This window comes from Ambystoma mexicanum, chromosome 4q, assembly GCF_040938575.1.
Source record: "Ambystoma mexicanum isolate Mex_15411 chromosome 4q, UKY_AmexF1_1, whole genome shotgun sequence".
In the NCBI taxonomy this organism is placed as follows: Eukaryota; Metazoa; Chordata; class Amphibia; order Caudata; family Ambystomatidae; genus Ambystoma; species Ambystoma mexicanum.
Window position 1 is genome coordinate 660,213,350 of NC_090928.1, and position 17,670 is coordinate 660,231,019.

A 17,670-nucleotide genomic window follows, 5' to 3' on the forward strand; every position below is an offset into this window, starting at 1 on the left:
TCAGTTACTTAATAAAGAGAAATTGATGTCGTGGAAACGGTATAATAATAAACCAAATAATGGTCAATGCAGATTCTGTAATAGGAATAGCACCATTGAAACACTGAAACATCTCACAGTCTACTGTTCTTATTTTGAATCCACCAGAACTCATATATTTGGTAAACAGCTCTACACAGTATCTAGCCTAAGCAGAGAGTCTCTTTGGCAAAGATGTATGGCAGGTACAAATCAAAGCCTCATCATTTGTCTAACACATTTTTTACTAATTCTTGAAAGAAAATTGTCTGAAAAGCTACTAATTTTATCTGATGAAGAATCTAGATGTTCAGAGTAAGATCGATTCATATAAGAGTGTTGTGACCCATACAAACTTCATGCCAGCTTGGGTAGCGTTTCTCAAGGTTAGAATTCTTATATGATTTTTGGGCTTATGTTATTGGTTTTAGTAAAAGTGATTAGACTAAAGGAAATATGAAATGAACTGTCGATTTTATATGACTGTCAAGTTGCACGGATGGAATTTTAAGTGTTTTTTATTTATTTATGATATAGTGATTTGTAAGTATCGATTAAGATATGTTTTCTGTTATCTGTGATGTTGATGTTTAATTTATAGTTCTGTATTTTGAAAAACTATATTATGTTGAGATGTTATTTTGGCTTTACTATGTGCATATTGTTTTTGTTGATGATTTAAGTGTATTATGCGAGATATTGTTTTTGTTCTGTATGATTTGAAAGAATAATTGTAAAGGTTGTAAAACCATAAACAATAAAAAATTTAAAACATTAATAGGCATGATACTGAAAGCCAATGATGTCTGAAGGCCGGGCATGGGAGTGAGATCGATGTTACCAGGAGGGGGACCCCTAGGGTACTAATCTGTGCCACATCTCAACTGGGGAGGAACAGAATTGGCCAAGCTGGAACCTTTGCTGGTGGTTGTGAAGGAATGACCAAAACCACTGGAAAAACAAGGGATCCCCTCTATTCCGTCCACTGAGCTAAGGCGTTCAAGCAACACACCGTGGTCTGGGGTACGGCTGAGAGTTGGGTTGTCATCTGGGCAACTTAAGTCACACAGTATTAAGGGGGTGGACACTGTGTAGAGCAGAAATTAAGGTTAGACTTACATAGTATATGTAGGATTGTTTGGTGACTTAATTCAATGGTTTAGTGGAATGTTGGTTAATAGCCGGATTCAAGTGTTGGCGGGGTTGTGGTCTGCGGGTATATGCGTTTTTGTTCTGTATCTTGTGTTTACAGAGGGGGGTGCGCTGTAATCTAATGGATTGATGGTGGTCTGAAGTAATGTCTTGTGGAAATTACCTCAGGGAAGCTTTCTATGGGTGAGAATGCCTTATTGTGAGCTCGCACACAATGGTTTAGAAGTGAAGAGCAAGTATGTTACTTCATAACTGAGGCTCACTGGCAAGGAGAGGCTGTTGGGTGGGCTGCGTCTCTGTGGTGCATCCATGGGCTGGCCCAAAAACTGATAGGGTGTGTGCGTCGCTCTTATCTGTCCGGGGCTAAAGGAAACTGTACAGCCGCTGTCCCTCGGTGTGGGGGCTGCTCAGGTTCATGCCGTCTCTGGCACTAGGCGCAGCGACGCGCTCGGCCTGTAGGCGCCGCTGCGGAGCCTCCTCCGCCCTCCCCTGCCCTCCCCTCCTCCTGCAGGAATCAGTGCAGCTGTTGCTGGAGAGCGGGCGGCGGCAGGCTGCGGATTCCTCCTCCATCCAAGGCTCATTCTCATCTCTACCCGGAGCCGAGCGGCCGCCCTCCTGCGAGCTCCGGCAGCAATCCCTCCCTCCAGCCCGCACGGGGACCCACTGGCAAGGTAAGGGAAAGCGAAGAGGCCCGAAGAGCTGCTCTCCCCATCACGGCCATCCGTGGAGGAGGCCGCTCCCAACAACACGCTGGAGGAGGCCCCTTGGAATGGAGGGGTGGATGGGTCTCCTCTGTGGGGGTCGCTCCGTCCATAGGGCGGGTTGTGGTTTGGAGGAAGGACCCCCACATAGCGGGGGGATTGCTCGGGGTTATCACAGGGGGCTCCTGCACGCTCCTGTGTGGGAGGGGGCCTGGGGAGCTGGCTTCAGCAAGCAGGCAGGATGAGACTCACTCCCTCGTGCGCCCCCATGGATAGTGCTCTGCAGGGGGGGGGGGTATTTTTTCTGCTGTCCATCTGCATGCCTTTCTGCGCCTGGGTATAAAATGGGCGATACAGTCCGCAGATAGACCCACCCTGCCTCCCCCGCTCGGGTGAGTTGGCTGTGAGGAGGGTTAGTTGGGGTTTGCTGATGTGACGGGGTGAGATCACGGCCGTGGAATGGATGTAACGGTGCAGCAGAGATGCACACAGGCGTGGTCCTGCTGCATCCTCCCTCCTCCGCAGCCTGCTATTTTGCTGCCAATGCACTCCTGCATTGGTGCCCCCTCCCCCGCCTTTAGTAGCGCGCAGCCTACAAACGTGATTGTGCTGGTGGAGTGTTTTTGGCGAGGGTCTGAAAAGCGACCGCTCAACAGGTTTGTGTAGAAAAACACCATCGCGTCCTAGCGATAAACAGGTGCTGCTAGTGTGTGTGTCCCCGTTGCACGGCGGGGTAGGGAAGTACCTGGGCTCTTACACGGCCATGTCTGGCATTGAGGCGGAGTGCAGCCACTGTCGTATTAAATACGGATGCAGTACCAGGCACAATGCAGGGGACGATGCAGCAGCACAATGCACCAGCATGGCCTGCAGACCCCCAGCGCCCCCATTGGCTTACCCTCAGCCCAGGGCCTGCTGGGGAGAGTGCGGTGGGCGATGAGGGCTGGGCAGTGGGCACCGATGGCTCTATGTTTCAGTAATAAGGGGTGGGGTGGCAGTGGCTGAACGACGCCCTGTCTGTGCTGTTGTCAGTGTTGGTGGGCGGATGTGAGAGGGGCTCTGCTGCATGGCCGGGCAAACTACCTACCAGCGCAGCTGTAATTCACGGCACTGTCACAGTGGGCACGTTTCCAGTGATGGGGAGTGGGAACTGTGGTTGGCGCCCTGCCAACGATGCGCTGGGGGCTTAGTGTCTGGGTGCCATCCAACCTGTAATGCTGTGGAGCGATGCGATCAGGCAGTCCCGCACTCTTCTCATGCGGTGAGGGAGTGCAGCCTGCGGCGGTGCAATGCCCACCAGGGAGGGGCACGTAGTGAAGTGCATGGGCGTGGGTGGGGGGCGGCGCTTATTTGCATGCAGACACCCCAAATAACCCATTCTCCGCAGTCAGGTTTTACTGCATTTCATACGTGCAGTGTAGGCACATGACACGAACCACAATTTCCCGAACTTGTCTGCAGCATTTGAAGGTACAGTGTGCGGCACGGGTGCACCAAGCCTAACGTTTCGGGGGATGGGTGGAGGTTGGGAGTGCTAACGCTAACCCTTCAAATGCTGGGAGAGGCAATAAGGGAGGGGCACATTTGTGTGTGTGGGGGGCATCTAACTTCTTTACGCATTCTTTTGAAACATTTCTACTGCAGCTTCAATGTTACAAGCAGTTAACTCTCATGTCTGAAACCACACACTTAAGGACTGCTGTGAGAATGAGCTGTCTTCCCCACCCTTCTAATCACTCCCCTGACATGCAAGTGCTAAGCCCCATCACGATTTCAATTACCTAAAATGTGCATACGAATGCAGTTGCTAACAATTGCGTCTTTACGCTAGTAATTGCCAGGCCTCTGTTAACTGTACTGCCGTGGTTACGGGCCTGTAGGTCAGCCAGGTCAAGTCAACATAGACCAACATTTTGGGAGGAGGGAGGGGGGGGGGGGGGAGGGGGGGGGGGGGGGGGGGGGGCTTAAGACCGATCGGCCCTGTGGTCACCTTCAGGCGTTCGTTGAATGTATTGGGCCCTTGAAGCGTGTGGAGCCCGGCCGGCTGCAGTCTGCCCTTGCAATGTCAGCTGTGCCGAAGTGTCAGCCTCGGAACTGCCCGCCTTCCACCAGGTGCAGCACAGTTGTGTGAAGCGTCGTTGGGTCTGCAGTCCCCGCTATGCCATGGCAGGCCCTGAGAAAACGCACACACATCTCCACATTTTTTGTAGCAATGCAACTTCAAGGCCGAGACTCCAGGCGGGCATGTGCCTGCGACATGGAAGGGACCGGTCTAACTTTTTAGGGAATTAGAGAATGCACATAACGGAAAACTGGCGTCTCCAAATGTTGTTTAGGCATAGTAAATGCGTAACTTCTGTCAGCAGAGGGGTCACCTTTAACGCTGGGAGCCGAGTCCGACGGGTACTTGCAGCGTCAGCCTCGGTGATGCTATGCTAACTTTGTTCGAGCCGTCATTGCCTCCCAAGGAGGCACATGCCTGACTCTATCTTGCCAAAACTGCATTGAAATACAATGGTCAGAAGCTGTGAACTGCAACACTCTCCTCTTCTCGCGTGGTTGGAACAATCGGGGTATTGATTGCCAGCTGTGAGGCTTGGGGATATCGGTGTCCATTACATCTGCAGTGATTTTGCTCCCTGGCTGCCCAGTGCATTCTATGGCATAGTTGGAGTAAGGGCGGTGCTGTGCAGGTCTGTTTCGTCTCGCCCCTCGCGTGTCTTGTGTTGGATTAGCCGCTGCGCCATGCTTGCTGGTTGGTTTGTAAGTTCATCTCGCTGCCAAGTTCTGGCTGGAAGCCAGGGTACTAGTTCAGGAGCCACCCTCTCACATTCATACTGGTGATGTCTTAATAGGTTGTCCAGATGACTTCATGGACATCCTAGTGCTAGGCCTGGGCTTCCATCTAACAAATAACACACCCTGGGTTCAGATACATAGAACACATTGGACGTCTAATAATTTGCATTAATTCTATATCATATTCAGGGATGAATGAATGCTCTCTGAAAAATTGACACCAAGAAAGCATGGGACTGGAAACGTAGTGTTCCAGTAACACTGAGTCGTGTGTGGGTGTGGTTTCATTGAGTGGGTGGTCCTAGCGCTTGTGGGATGCTGTATGGGAAGTTCTTCATACACGTGTGTCCTTGTGTCTGCTGGCGAGTGGCAGCAGTAGTAGTGCAGCCATATCCCGACCAGTTCTTGAAGGACACGAGTTAAGGTGGTGAAGGCCAATGTTGTGGATCACGATGGTTGGATTTGAATAACATCTCAAACCTTTCTGATGGTTGACAAAATGTTTTCAAACTACAAGCACTTGTTCACCTGGTTATTTCCAGAATGCAACATTTTAAGGGCACACTTCACTCTTGGAATTGTATTGCGATCTTTTTGAAGCAAGTGCACCTCTCTAGTATGGAAACTAGAGGACTATGGAGTCAGAACTTATTTCAAGGACTTTTTGGAAGTTTTGTATGGTGCAAATGATGAACTTGGCTGAGACCAAAAACGGCATTTGAACGGGAAGTAACCGGCTCAGAGAAGGAAAACAGACAAGAGTTGACAAAAGGGTTGGGTTAAGGTTACATACCCAAATAGTCATCCTAGGCAAAACAAGGATGTGAGACAGTAAATACAATGCAAGGGGTCATGTTGGTTAAAATTAGAGGTTAAGAAAGGGTGATGAGACAAAAGTGTGCAGTGAATATGCTAAGTGATCACTTGTAATTGGGGAGTGTGCATAACTTAGGGGGGGTGGGTAGGTCGAAGGAGTTTCTGATGGTCGTGTAGATTTAAAAGGCCTGTGTCAGCGAGCCAAAGCTTCAGCCTTCAGTATCAGGTTGGTTGGGAGGCTGTTCTTGAGTATGGCTCCAAAGTTTGCGATGGATCTATATCAGTGCTTCAATCTGGGTGTTGAGAGGTTGTGGTTTAGAGAAGATCTTGAGCCTTTTTGGACAGTACTTGTTCTACTGGTGCATGGAGATAACTTGCTTTCCAACATGTCCTCCCAAGGCGCATCTTTCAGCAACTGATTCATAACGGATGAACCATCAGTGCTACCTCCTCTGAATGGATTGTTACAACTGGAGGTCCTCTTCCCGTTATTTGAAGCAAAGCTGGGTATTGGGAACACGATGGATATACATGGATACTCAATTTGTGGCCATCCAGATTTTTGGGGACTTCAATTTCCATTAGTCCATTGTGAGGGATGTTGTGTAAAATATATCAGGGTCACACATTGAGTACTCATGATCTGCAAGAATGTGCTGAATGTCAGTCGACACAATTCCAATTGTCAAACTGCAGTTCACCGGCCCATTGAGCCTTTACCGGGATGAAGGAATGTGGTGTCAAAGGGAAATGGGCCTCTTAAAAAATAGCTTGTCGATGTTGAGAATGCCCTTACCGTAATTTATCTGTACTTGGGGAAATGGAGGTGGTTTTTTAAAATGGCTGCAAAAGTGGATCAAGGTGGCTGGTACATGTAGACTATGCTAATGGAACTGTTGGCTAACTAACAAGTCTTACTACTTTTCATGGGGAAGGCAGAGTAAAAAAGAAAATTCTCTGTTGTGGTAACCAGCTTTAACATTTTGCAGTTATGAAGATTTGGAGCATAAAGGAGCACTGGGTGGTAAAAAAGCTCTTGTTTCTCTGAAACCTTTGCCAAAATGGCAGAATCCCCAAATGCCCGTTCATGTCGGGGTGCCTGGGCCACATTTACACATCGAAGTGGTCTTCTATAGGAAAGTGATGTTCCTGTGCCTCTCTACTGATACATGCCTGCTCTTTCGATCCTCTAACCTCCTCACATTTATTCTTTCAATCTAAAGCAGGATCAGGAGGATAGCTCAGGGCAACGCATTTTTCTTGGGAGCAAGCCAACACGAAGCAACACCGGTTCGAATCCCGTTTCCGGCCTTTGAGACTGGTCTTTGGTATTAAGTGCGTAATAATAGAGTAATTAATGAATAGATTTCTTTTTCTTTTTTTAACACCCGTTTTTGTGAGTCACTTGTTTGTGGCACTTAAGTGGATCAATTTAGAAATTGTACCCATGGTATTGGCTTATATTTGTGATTCCTTTTCTCAATGACGCCTTGTCCCTGTTACCTCGGTGATGATGCCCAGGCCTGTAGCAGCTCGTTCTGGATGCTTTTTCGATAATGAAAAATTGAGTGTCGATAAGCCCAGCAATGTTATCATTCCCCATGCGTTTTGTTCTATATCTATGAAAAGTTATGTTCTTGATCGTAGTCTGGAGGCCCATCGACCGGTGTCTGGAATGACGGCGCTGACTCACTTCTCAGAGAGCACTGAACATATCCAAGGGGACGGCTTTGATCACGTTATACCTTAGCTGAATGTGCATCAGGTTGAAGAGAGAACCCCCTTTTTGTCCCCATGAGTAATGTCTGCTGAATGACCTAATACTTGACATGTTTGCATCTTTTTATTTTTATCATTGGTCTCCGCCAGGAGTCTTAGATAATGGCCTCCCCAGGGACGTGGGATTTAATACTCCAGGGAGAGTATTTTGGCCAAAGGAGTAACTGGTGGTTGGCCTTTATTCCGGTTTCTTGCCGTGGATTGAAGCCTGTTAGTTTCTATACGTTGTCTATACTGCTGAACTGCCAGTGTGGCGGCTGGTGTCATTAGCCCACGTGCATTGGGCAGCGAGAGACCTATCAAGCCACCATCTTCGATTCCTTCACAAGAAGTGGCATCACACACTCTGGCCTTGGTGAAATTGCAGGAAACGACAGTAGTAGGATCACAATGGACCGGTAAATGGAATGCGTTTGGCATTACGAATAGTTCTGCACAACAATATTTCAGGTGCAGCGTTCTTCTCTTCTGCAAATACTGCTTTTATGAGCGTTTTTTTGGGGGGGGGGGGGTGTCTGGTGTCCTATGAAGAGGTGGTGTACACCACATTGTGTGAAAAGTAAGAAAAAGCCACACTTTATTTTAGAATGTAGCTACATTTTATGGCAAGCGCTGGAAATGTTTCATTTTTCTCTTAAAAAGTCAATACTGTTTATAAACATGCAAGCAGCCACGCCCATGGCAGGATTTTACGGCTTTATACAATCGCATATTGACTGCCACCAATTGTAGCTAGGGTGGGCAGCTACACAAATGTTATGGAGTAACCTTTTTCTCACTTTCCCTCAGAGGCTCAATGTGACTGAAGCCCTGGTTCCCTCTAGACTTGACTACTGTAACAGCCTCCTCCCGAATCTTCCTTCTTCCACTCTGCGACCCATCCAGCTTATTCAGAATAGGACAGTGAGACTTATCCTTGGCCTTGAGTCCAGGGACCGCATCTCTCCTGCACTAACACTGGCTCCCGGTTGCTGCACAGATTAAATTCAAATCCCTCTGCATCATCCACAAGGCTTTCTGGGCCTGGGGACCACACTATCTTCAACTTTATCCCACTAAATACTCTCCCTCTAGACCACTTCGCTCCTCTGGCACCAACTCTTTGTGTGTAAAGCATTTTGCTAAACAGAGGGCAGGGGGTCGCTCACTTTTCCCTGCAGGCGCACTCCCTTGGAATATCCTCCCCCTCCGCCTTGAGAAGGATCTTCTCAAATTCCAGAAGTTCCTTGAGACTTTCCTCTTTTTCTCCTCCTTCCCTCCTCTCTCCTCTGCTAATCCCACAGTTGCTGAACCGGTGTCCTTGGCTCTTATGCATACTCGGGGCCTTGACTTCCCATATCAATTCTTCCCTGCTCCTGTCTATCTTCAGCACTTTGCATTTGCACACTCTCCACTCTGGATGCTCGCACTTACACCTTCCATGTCCCAGGCTGTGTAGCACTCAACATTCCTAGCACTTCGTCTAGGGCTCACCCACAAGCTCGGACCCCCGCTCACTTCAGCACTTACCCTCTCTTCCTTTTCAGCACTTGCATGTTTGGAATACTCACAACGGATAGTAGGTCCGTCCCTCTCCCCGCACCCCCGCTCTTAAATATTGGGTTTTAATGTATTTCCCACCTTCGCTCCCTCCCTGCCCTGTGGGCGCTTTGAAACAGTATTTTCTTATTGTATAAGCGCCTAACAAGTAACCAATAAATAAATGATCCTGCACTGATTTTAGAGACCATCCTAGAAACCTGAGGACCATAGTGCTCGAAGGCTTGCCAATTGGCTTTGACGTGGTCCATGAAATGGTTCATGCTTGTTTTTGTTTAACCTTTCAATTCTGGCAATTCATTTTCTTTCTGGGGTTGTGTATTCTGTTTGACGGCCCCTGGTTCCAGCACATTTTCTAGCATTTGTGTTGAGCATTATGACTCTGTTAAGCAAATCCTTCTGAGCTTTTATGATTTTGGGAGAAGTAAGAATTTGGAGCTGAAGCAGCTGACCTAAGCATCAAATGAAGAACATGGGCAGCAGTCCCTACAAGAACTTCCCATACTTTACTCCACACCTGCTGTCCTGGAGAGCGAGATATACATCAAAGACAATCCAGGGAATTTAAGTAGAACAGCAGCTTAGTTTGATCATTTGTGAAAATGCAGCACATTGGGTTTTTCTCTTAATAGTGCATTCCTGCTGGCTTTAGTACTCCTAGAGCTAGGTCCTGCAGAGTTTTGATTGATATTTTATTTCTATTGCGCTCGTACACAAGTGTTTCAGAGCGCGACCAGCCAAGGGAGGGGAACAGGGGAGAACAAAACAGTGATCTTACTAGGCCCAGTGACATTGAGAACGCGCAAGTGCATGGGAGAGGGGGGAGCGGAAAAGTGCATGGAAGGGGGAGAGGTGGAAAGTGCGAAGCAGAGGAGAAACCGATAAATAACAATAAATAAATAAATAATAAAGGCAACAAACAGTGGTAATGCCGCCAGCAATTTGCAAGTGCTAGGTTTAAGGCAGCAGACAGGGTAGGTCTGATAAGTGCAGGAAGAAAAAGGGGGGGCTGTATGGGTACAGATACAAACCCCAGTGCAAGGGGTGGCCCGGAGGCAGTGCGGGAGGGTGGCAGTATGAGCAGGTACCTGGGCCCAAAGGACAGAGGGTGGCCAGGTGCATGGTGCCAAGAGAGAACAGATCCGCAGGGGAGAGGGGGAGCGAAGGCAGAAGAAAAGAGGAAGGTCTTGAGGTGCTTCCAGAACCGGAGATGGTTCTCCTCAAGTTTAAGAGTGGCAGGGAGGCTGTTCCAGAGGGAGGCCCCAGCCGAAGACTGAGATCTACCCCCAGCACGTTTCTTAGAAAAACGACTGACCCTGAGGGAGTTGGAGGTAGAGGAGCGAAGAGCTCGAGAGGGGAGGTATTTGCGGAGGGATAGCTGAAGGTATTTTGGACCCAGGCCCCAGAAAGCCTTGTGGACAATGCAGAGGGTTTTGAATTTAATCCGTGCATCCACTGGGAGCCAGTGGAGAGATTTCAGAGCTGGAGAGATACGATCCCAGGGCTTGAGGCCAAAGACAAGTCTCGCAGTCCTGTTCTGGATTAGTTGCAGAGGGCGGAGAGTAGAGGCAGATAGATTTAGAAAGAGTCTGTTACAATAGACCAAGCTAGAGAGAACCAGATCTTGGGATACCATGAGCTTCTGGGGGAAGGAGAGGAAAGGCAGAGTACCTCTGAGGAGGTGCAGTCGGAAATTTGACTTTTTAGAGACCTCAGAGATATGGGCAGAGAAGGAATGGGAGGAGTCAAATTTGACCCCGAGGTTCTTTTTCTCCATTTCCACTGCTGTATATCTTTGGACAGCTCTCCTGCAAAAGTTGCCACCCCCTCCTGTTGGCTTCAATCGTCTCTAGCAGAGTTGTGGTGCACTCTTCATTTACCCTGTCTGCCTCTCCCCTTATAAGGTAACCAATAAGTGTAATGAAAAGTAGTAGAACCTTAATGTCTGAAGGAGGTGCAGCAGGACAAGGAACGAACAGCACATGTTTTATGGGGCAGTGGGTGGGAAGGGCAAACAGGAATTGGCTCCCCTAGACCGTTTTTTAGCAAATTGTCGAAATTCTATAAAATGTGCAATGGAGGATGCCTTTTAGATGTTCCTTTCGTTGACTTGATATGTAGTTTTATATGTTGTACAACTGTTCCACCCTCGTTTAAATGATAGTGTTGAGAAAATTGGTGGTCAATTTGATCTGTTTTCCGAAATAGTTCAATGTAAAAGTTGGAGGAAATGACCTTACTTGTTAATGTAGCACAATCGCTTTGTAATGCCGGCCCCTATTCCTGTGTACAGACTCTGGAAGATGCTACTAATTGCCACACAGTGCTCGAGGGGGTACTTGAGGCACAGGGACGAATGGAGAAATGGGTGGCTGCATTAAGCAGCCCCTGCAGACTGGCAGAGCGTGTGGTAACACGCCCTCGGCCAGAACAATGTAGAAAGCCACAGGGGCCTCGGCAAAGGCTCTGTTAAAAAGGGCCAGGGGAGTGGGGAAAGAGCAGCAGCTCTTCCACTCTGCAATCATAACTCTGCCGAGGATCTCCAGGACCTTGTGCTCTGCCTGGCGCCACCGCCTGGGGAACCTCTGCCGCGCTCCTCTTCAAGTCCACCACTACGAATTTAACTACTAGACCAGGTGTCAGAGTGGGACAAAATGAGGCCGAATGGCCATGATGGGGGTCTGCAACCTTTTGGCTTTCCAACTAGTTTGGACAGCAAGTTCTATCAGCACTAGCTAGTGTAGTCAATGTTGAGATCTCATGGAACATGTAGTACAGAAGGAGAGTTGCAGGTTGAACACCCCTGCTCTAGACTTTGTGTCCCCTTCATGAATACAGGAGGCACATTGGAATGCCTAGAAATACCCTCTCACACCGCAGGAATTGTGCACATAGTTAACAAGGGAATTGAACTGGATAGAGACATAATGTGGCCCAAAGAAATAATACCATGACAATTTATTTGGTGGCAAACTTAAGGCAGGAGGCTTTATTGTTATTACAACATCCAAATTCAGATCGCAGGTGCTTTTGGGCACGCGTGGCCAGGAAGAGTAAGCCCACCAGCTGCTTATCATTTCAATACCCAGAGCTCTAATTCAGTCCATACCGGTATTTTCAAAACCGGTTGAAGCTCTGGTTAACTCGCCCATGCCCCCTTTAGCGTTCAGCAAGCGGGACCTGGTCTTCCATGAGTCTTATCATTTATTTCGTTCATGGCAGGCAATGCATTCTTCCCATGTGGGCTTCCTCTGCCCTGACCTGTGCCGCCACTCTTGGAACGCCTCTTGCCCGCGACAGTTCATTTCTTGCTCATTCTGTTCCTTTGATTTCTACTTCGAGCTGTTTGCTCTTCTGATCTTATCACGTCTACCTTACTATTGATGTAGTAACTCTTACGTTTTACAATTTCGCTTAACCGCCTCCTTCTGCTTAATTTTACTTAGTGCATAACCTGACCTCCGTGAGGATCACGGTTGCAGCTCACTTAGAGACGGTTCTTTATGGTCCTTTGCGCTCCCCCACACCCTGACTGTTGCTGCTGGAGTACAGGGTAGGGTGGGCGGGAAAAGAGCTTTGTGTGCAGCACAACTTCTTTCCCCGTGAGGGGCACAGTTGATCATTGACCAGTCGCGTATAGCTTGGCTGGCTTTTGAGCTCCACACCAACGCCTGAGCCAAAACCTTTTGGGTGCAAATGTCTCTTGGTGAGCACCAGCCCCCGACGTGCCGGCATTGCCCCCTACTGCATGCCAGCTTCCCACCCCAAGATGTCTCTTTCAATACCTTTTTGATCTGCCGTTTGCTGTCTGAATCCCTTTGAAGTGGTCCTGAGGTGCGGGGCCCGGTGCCCCACGGCTGTGACACCTTGATGTCACAACACATAAGCTGTAGAAACGCTAACATTAGGGAACCATGACATCATATATTCTATACAATAAACAATACCTGCATTCCTGTTTGTGTTGAGAATAAAAAGGCTGTGGCTTTTTATTAAACATAATACTAATAAACCAAAACCAGGGTATTGTGTTTATTTACCAACGAACGGGTGTGCAGTGTTATCATAGTTCTGTATTATTGGGCACTTGGGCCGGGAAATGAAAGTTGCCCTTCTTTGGTCACCGGGTGCCCCCACTGTGGGCTCCCAGGTCCGTGTGGACCTGTACATTGTCTGGTCAGCACTCCTGTGCCTGATGGCAGCTTCCTTCCGGGCCCATGCCGCTTTCCTGTTCTTCTGCGCCACGACTTTCCAACAACAACCGTTGTCTTTTGTTTGCCCAAATATACCTCCTTCTGGGGTGGGTGGTATCTGGGAAAACCAGAAGCTTGGTCTGCGAACACAGAGTCCAGTACACTCCGGCACAGTGCTTCATCTGAAGGACTGTTCCAGCAGCCCTGTTTATAGGGCAAGTATGCCCTTGGGCCATCACATGCCTGTGGCCCCTGTGCGCCAGGCAGGTCAGCATGCCGACAGCCACTTGGCCCCTAGGTGAGTGGCCCCAAGGTGCGTGGCCCTCTGCTTTCCCCTCACCGATTTTCTTATTGTTCTCTCACCCGTTGAAAACAAGGGGGGAGAGAACACTTGCTGCCAGGTTGCCGGCGCATGCTATTAACACTCTGGCTGTCTGGGTCCCTTCTATGTTGGGCTTCCTTTCAGGATGCCTTTCTGAGTGTCACTAAACACCTAGTGGGGGGGGGGAGAAAACCGAAGGGGAGGCGCGCCTTCTGGCTGCCTTTCATTCGCTTCTGTCTCCCCCTCCCCACTCCTTGTTCCCTGTGGCCGCTCCCAAGCTTAAGGGCTCGTGCCCTTTTGCTGTATGGGGGGGGTCGTGCCCTTTTGCTGTATGGGGGCCCACCCTCATTCCGTGGCACCAGACATTTGTTTGCTGGCATTCTACTGATAGTGGCCCTCCCTGTCTCACTCACTTCATGCCTTGGACCTCAACCTACATGGTCTCGTGCCATGCCGGGTTCAAGGACAAATGGAGTGTGCACATTCTGATGCCCTTTGTGAATAGTTCACAACTTTATTTTTCTCGCAAGTCAAACTGTTGCACTACCACATTGCTCAATTTGTGGATGAAAATCGTTTTTGGATGCCCTTCCCTCTACCCCACTCATAGTTTTGAGCTACCCATTAAGCGGTTGTAAAAGTGAGGAATTAATGGAGATTCTACCCAATAGTCACACTTCAAATTAGTAGGTACATTCTGCATATGCCCTTACCCGTTATGTTGAGTGCAAAGTACCAGATAACTCCTTAAAATCGTACCCATGCTCCCGTCGAAGACAAATGAAGAGTAATAGTCTGACCCTCTATGCCACGTGCAATGCTCAGGTGACTATGAGCAGCACCTTGCACACACAGGACCTTTGCAGGTGCTCAACCTTAAGTGGAGAAGGCCTATATGATGATAAAGCCTTTTTATTTATGGGTACTAACTTTTAGATTAAAAGATAAACAAACAAAACACATTTTGTAAAAAAACAACAACAAACATAAAATGCCTTTTCACTGGCCTAAAATACTCCAACCTTGAAAAAGAACAACGCTTTTACTCCCAATTTCTCCAAATAGTAAGTGATACTTTTCTCGACTCAAATTCATATCTAGAGTCCTGGGCGTGTACCAATAAAAGCATGAGTTAAAATATGTTGCATGATACAACCCAACTCCTATTGCAGCCCTTTGTAGAAAATGTCTTGTAAACCACAATAGACGGTAACAGCGTCTTTAACCTGGTAGTGTCAAAGACAAGATCAGGTTGAGGGCCAGTTAGCACACTATCCAATGTTCCATAACACCCCTCTTAGGTGTGCTAGCATACTTTGCAAGTTTCCATTCTGCACCAGCAAGCAAGTACACTTACCAAGTTTCCAAAAAATTACAGTTGGCTGTTTTTTTTTCCTTAAGTGTGCCACCTCAATTACCCTCTTAATCCCTGGGACATATAACCCACTCAATCCCTGGGATGAGTAATGGAATACTTTGAAGGGATCTGTTCTTGGTGCATTGCAGTGTCCCAAGGAAGCCGCAATGGCAGTCCCTTGAAGCCAGGTGTGACCGCTTGCCAGTGCCGTCTCAAAGCCTGACTTGTAGGTCCCGAGGAGTTCCACTCCGTGTGGACTCCAGTATTAAAAATGTCCTGTATCCTTCACTGTGGGGGAGCAGGTGGCTTCCCCCCTCCCCAAAGCCCCCTGTACATTTGCACTGCCAAATAGTAAATATAGTGTCTAGTTCAGAGCCCCTTCATGTCGTTATGTTAGATGGTCCATGTACACATGACCGGACGCGACGTGTGTAAGACAGGAAATAAGGTAGTAAGAAGTTACCTGCATTGTCCTTCAATTATTGCATGTGTGTTGTGGTGGAGGAGAACGCTAAAGAAAATATAGCCACTTCTTTCTTCTGCTGCTAGAGGCAGACCTTGTACCCCTGCCCGTTGTACCCATGTCATGTGCCTCTTTAAACTGAACCAAGCATTTTAGTGAATAGCCCCTTGGGTACTACAAGTTTCCTGTTAGCCTTCGCCAACTTAGACCTAAAGTGCCAGCATGCAAAGTGCCACTGACTGAAGTTGTCACGCATGACAAAGCCTAGCAGGCAACTCGTTGAAACCTCCCCCGCCTCCCTTTTGAGCAGCACCATCGTTAAGCAGCTGTTAGCATCCAGACCAAACTGTGAACCAAACGTGGCCCTGGAAAAAGTTTCGAGTTGCCCTGTATTACACTGCCCTGTATTACACTGTGTAAGTGAATGCAGTGTTAACACTGGGATCATGCCCTCTAATATAGGGCCGCAAAAGGAGGACGCAGAGACAGGTCTTCACACAAAAATCTGTATACCATTATTGCCTTGGCTGCTCCTCCTCCTCTTACATTGGGTCGACTCTTAAAGGGACCGTTACATTAATTTGCACATAACACATTCCCCCTCACATATCTCCTTACGTCCCTCTCACAGTTCCTCAATGAGTCTAATCGGTTTCTTAACGCTCCTTGACGGTCCTCCAATGTCCCTCCTTCGACTGCTCATGTTTTTTCCAGCCCATCTCATCCTTTCTTTACACCGGCTGCTCCCTGCATCCTTTTCTTCTTCCTCTGTCTCCTTTAACAAGGTGTTTGATAAAAGAGGCATCCCAGGCTACTACTTTCTTCTCATTCTGGGCAGTACTCATTGTCCCTTTAATCTCGGTTACTCATAGTGGGGTCTCCTCATACCAATAATCAGTTTTCCTCTGCACTCTGTTTTACCAGTACTTCATCCCCCTCATTGAACACTTTCAGTTTCGCCCCTCATTTCCAATCGGTCCACTTTTTGGCTCTTTCTTTTGCTCTAGCATCACATTCTCTAAGGCCAGACTCCTCTGAGTCCTGGACTTCTTCCCCTTGATGTAGTGCTACTCTCGTCTTGGCTTGATACGTCACCATAAGTTCCCCTGGAGCTTTCCCTATCGCACTGTGCGGCGTGTTTCTATAGTGCTGCAGCATCCTGCACAACGTGTGTGTCTATGGGCATCCTCTGAATCATGGCCTTTTGAGTCGTTTTCTTAAATGACGCCATGAACCGCTCAGCCATACCATTGGCCTGCGTCCATAAGGGGGTGACTTTCTGGTGACTGAGTCCCAAGTGGTTTGCGAATCGGTGATCTTGGCCATTAAATGGAGGTCCATTGTCTGTCTTCACCATGTGAGAAATGCCCCACTCACTGAAAACATCGTCAATCGCTCCTGCGACCTGGGCAAAAGCTGTGGTGTGTGTGTGTTCTCTTCAGTGTTGGAAATCTTGAAAACGCGCCCACTATCACCAGCAAATGGACACCTGTTTCCATCGATCCATAGACATACATGGCAACTCTGTGCTACACTTTTTAGGGGATCATCGTCTCCTGCAGTGGTAGGGGGGGTTCCCCTTGCCGTGCACTGACATGGGAAGCATCTCCTCACCAGCTCATCCATGAATGGGAATCTCACATTCTGTCGCTGTAATTTCTTCGTGGCATCCACCCTTCTATGCCCTTTATGGGCTGTTTGTACCAGGTTTCGCCTGAGCGCTGCTGGGATCACTAGTCGGCACCACTGTAGTAAGATCTGCTTGGTCGGACCCCAATTTTGGCGTGGCTGTCACTGCATCTCACCACCTCATTGTCTTGGTAGTGAACATCATTCAACCCCAGTTCCTTTGCAGTCTGGTAACTGAGCAGACATCTTCCGCTGACAGGGCTTCTGAGGATGTGTATGGTGATGGTTGTTGACCTTCCCCTGTGCGGCAACATGCGCTGGAACTGACCAATGTATGGTAACTGTGTGCTAGGGCCCCGTTGAAATATGCGCACTGTTGACTGTGACAAACTGCTTCTCACTCCTGTCTATAGCAATTCTTGCTCCCCCGTTATGTTGACGGCAGAGCCCGTGTCGATCAGGAAAAAGTGTGCTGCTCCTCCCATCTCGACCATGACATTTAGTGTTTCTACTGCCTCCTGGTCCCCATGGATTAGGTTTATAAACTCGTCTGTATATTCCGGGTATATTTCCTGTCCAACATCTTCGTATTCTTGGAAGAGAGCCAAAGGGTGTTCATGTTGCTTTGGATAGTACATGTGTTGTTTGGGCTTCATTGCATTTTTCCATATTCCAGGCTTTGTTCCATTCCCCTGACCATCCTTCGTGGCATCTGCGTATACATCTGTGGGGGTCTCCATGTCACCTGCAGTGGTTGTCCAGCTGGTGTTCTCCATGGTGGTTGCACGGGCAATCTTGTGGCCGGGAAGGGCCTCCCTTCTCTGAATATGGTGTGCTAGTGTCCTTCTTCCTCACACTTGGAGCACCTCTAGTTTATCGCGGGGCATAACCCTGAGTGGGGA

General features: G+C 48.4%; 1 protein-coding gene across 1 annotated transcript in view; it reads left to right on the forward strand.

Annotated features, from left to right (window-relative positions):
• The first annotated feature begins 1,674 nt into the window (after window positions 1-1,674).
• SPTBN1 (spectrin beta, non-erythrocytic 1) overlaps window positions 1,675-17,670 on the forward strand; it is a 964,524-nt gene continuing 948,528 nt past the window's right edge. Inside the window, exon 1 of the mRNA XM_069608234.1 lies at window positions 1,675-1,841. The gene's annotated coding sequence lies outside the window, so the exon portion shown is untranslated. The remainder of the gene's footprint in view (window positions 1,842-17,670) is intronic.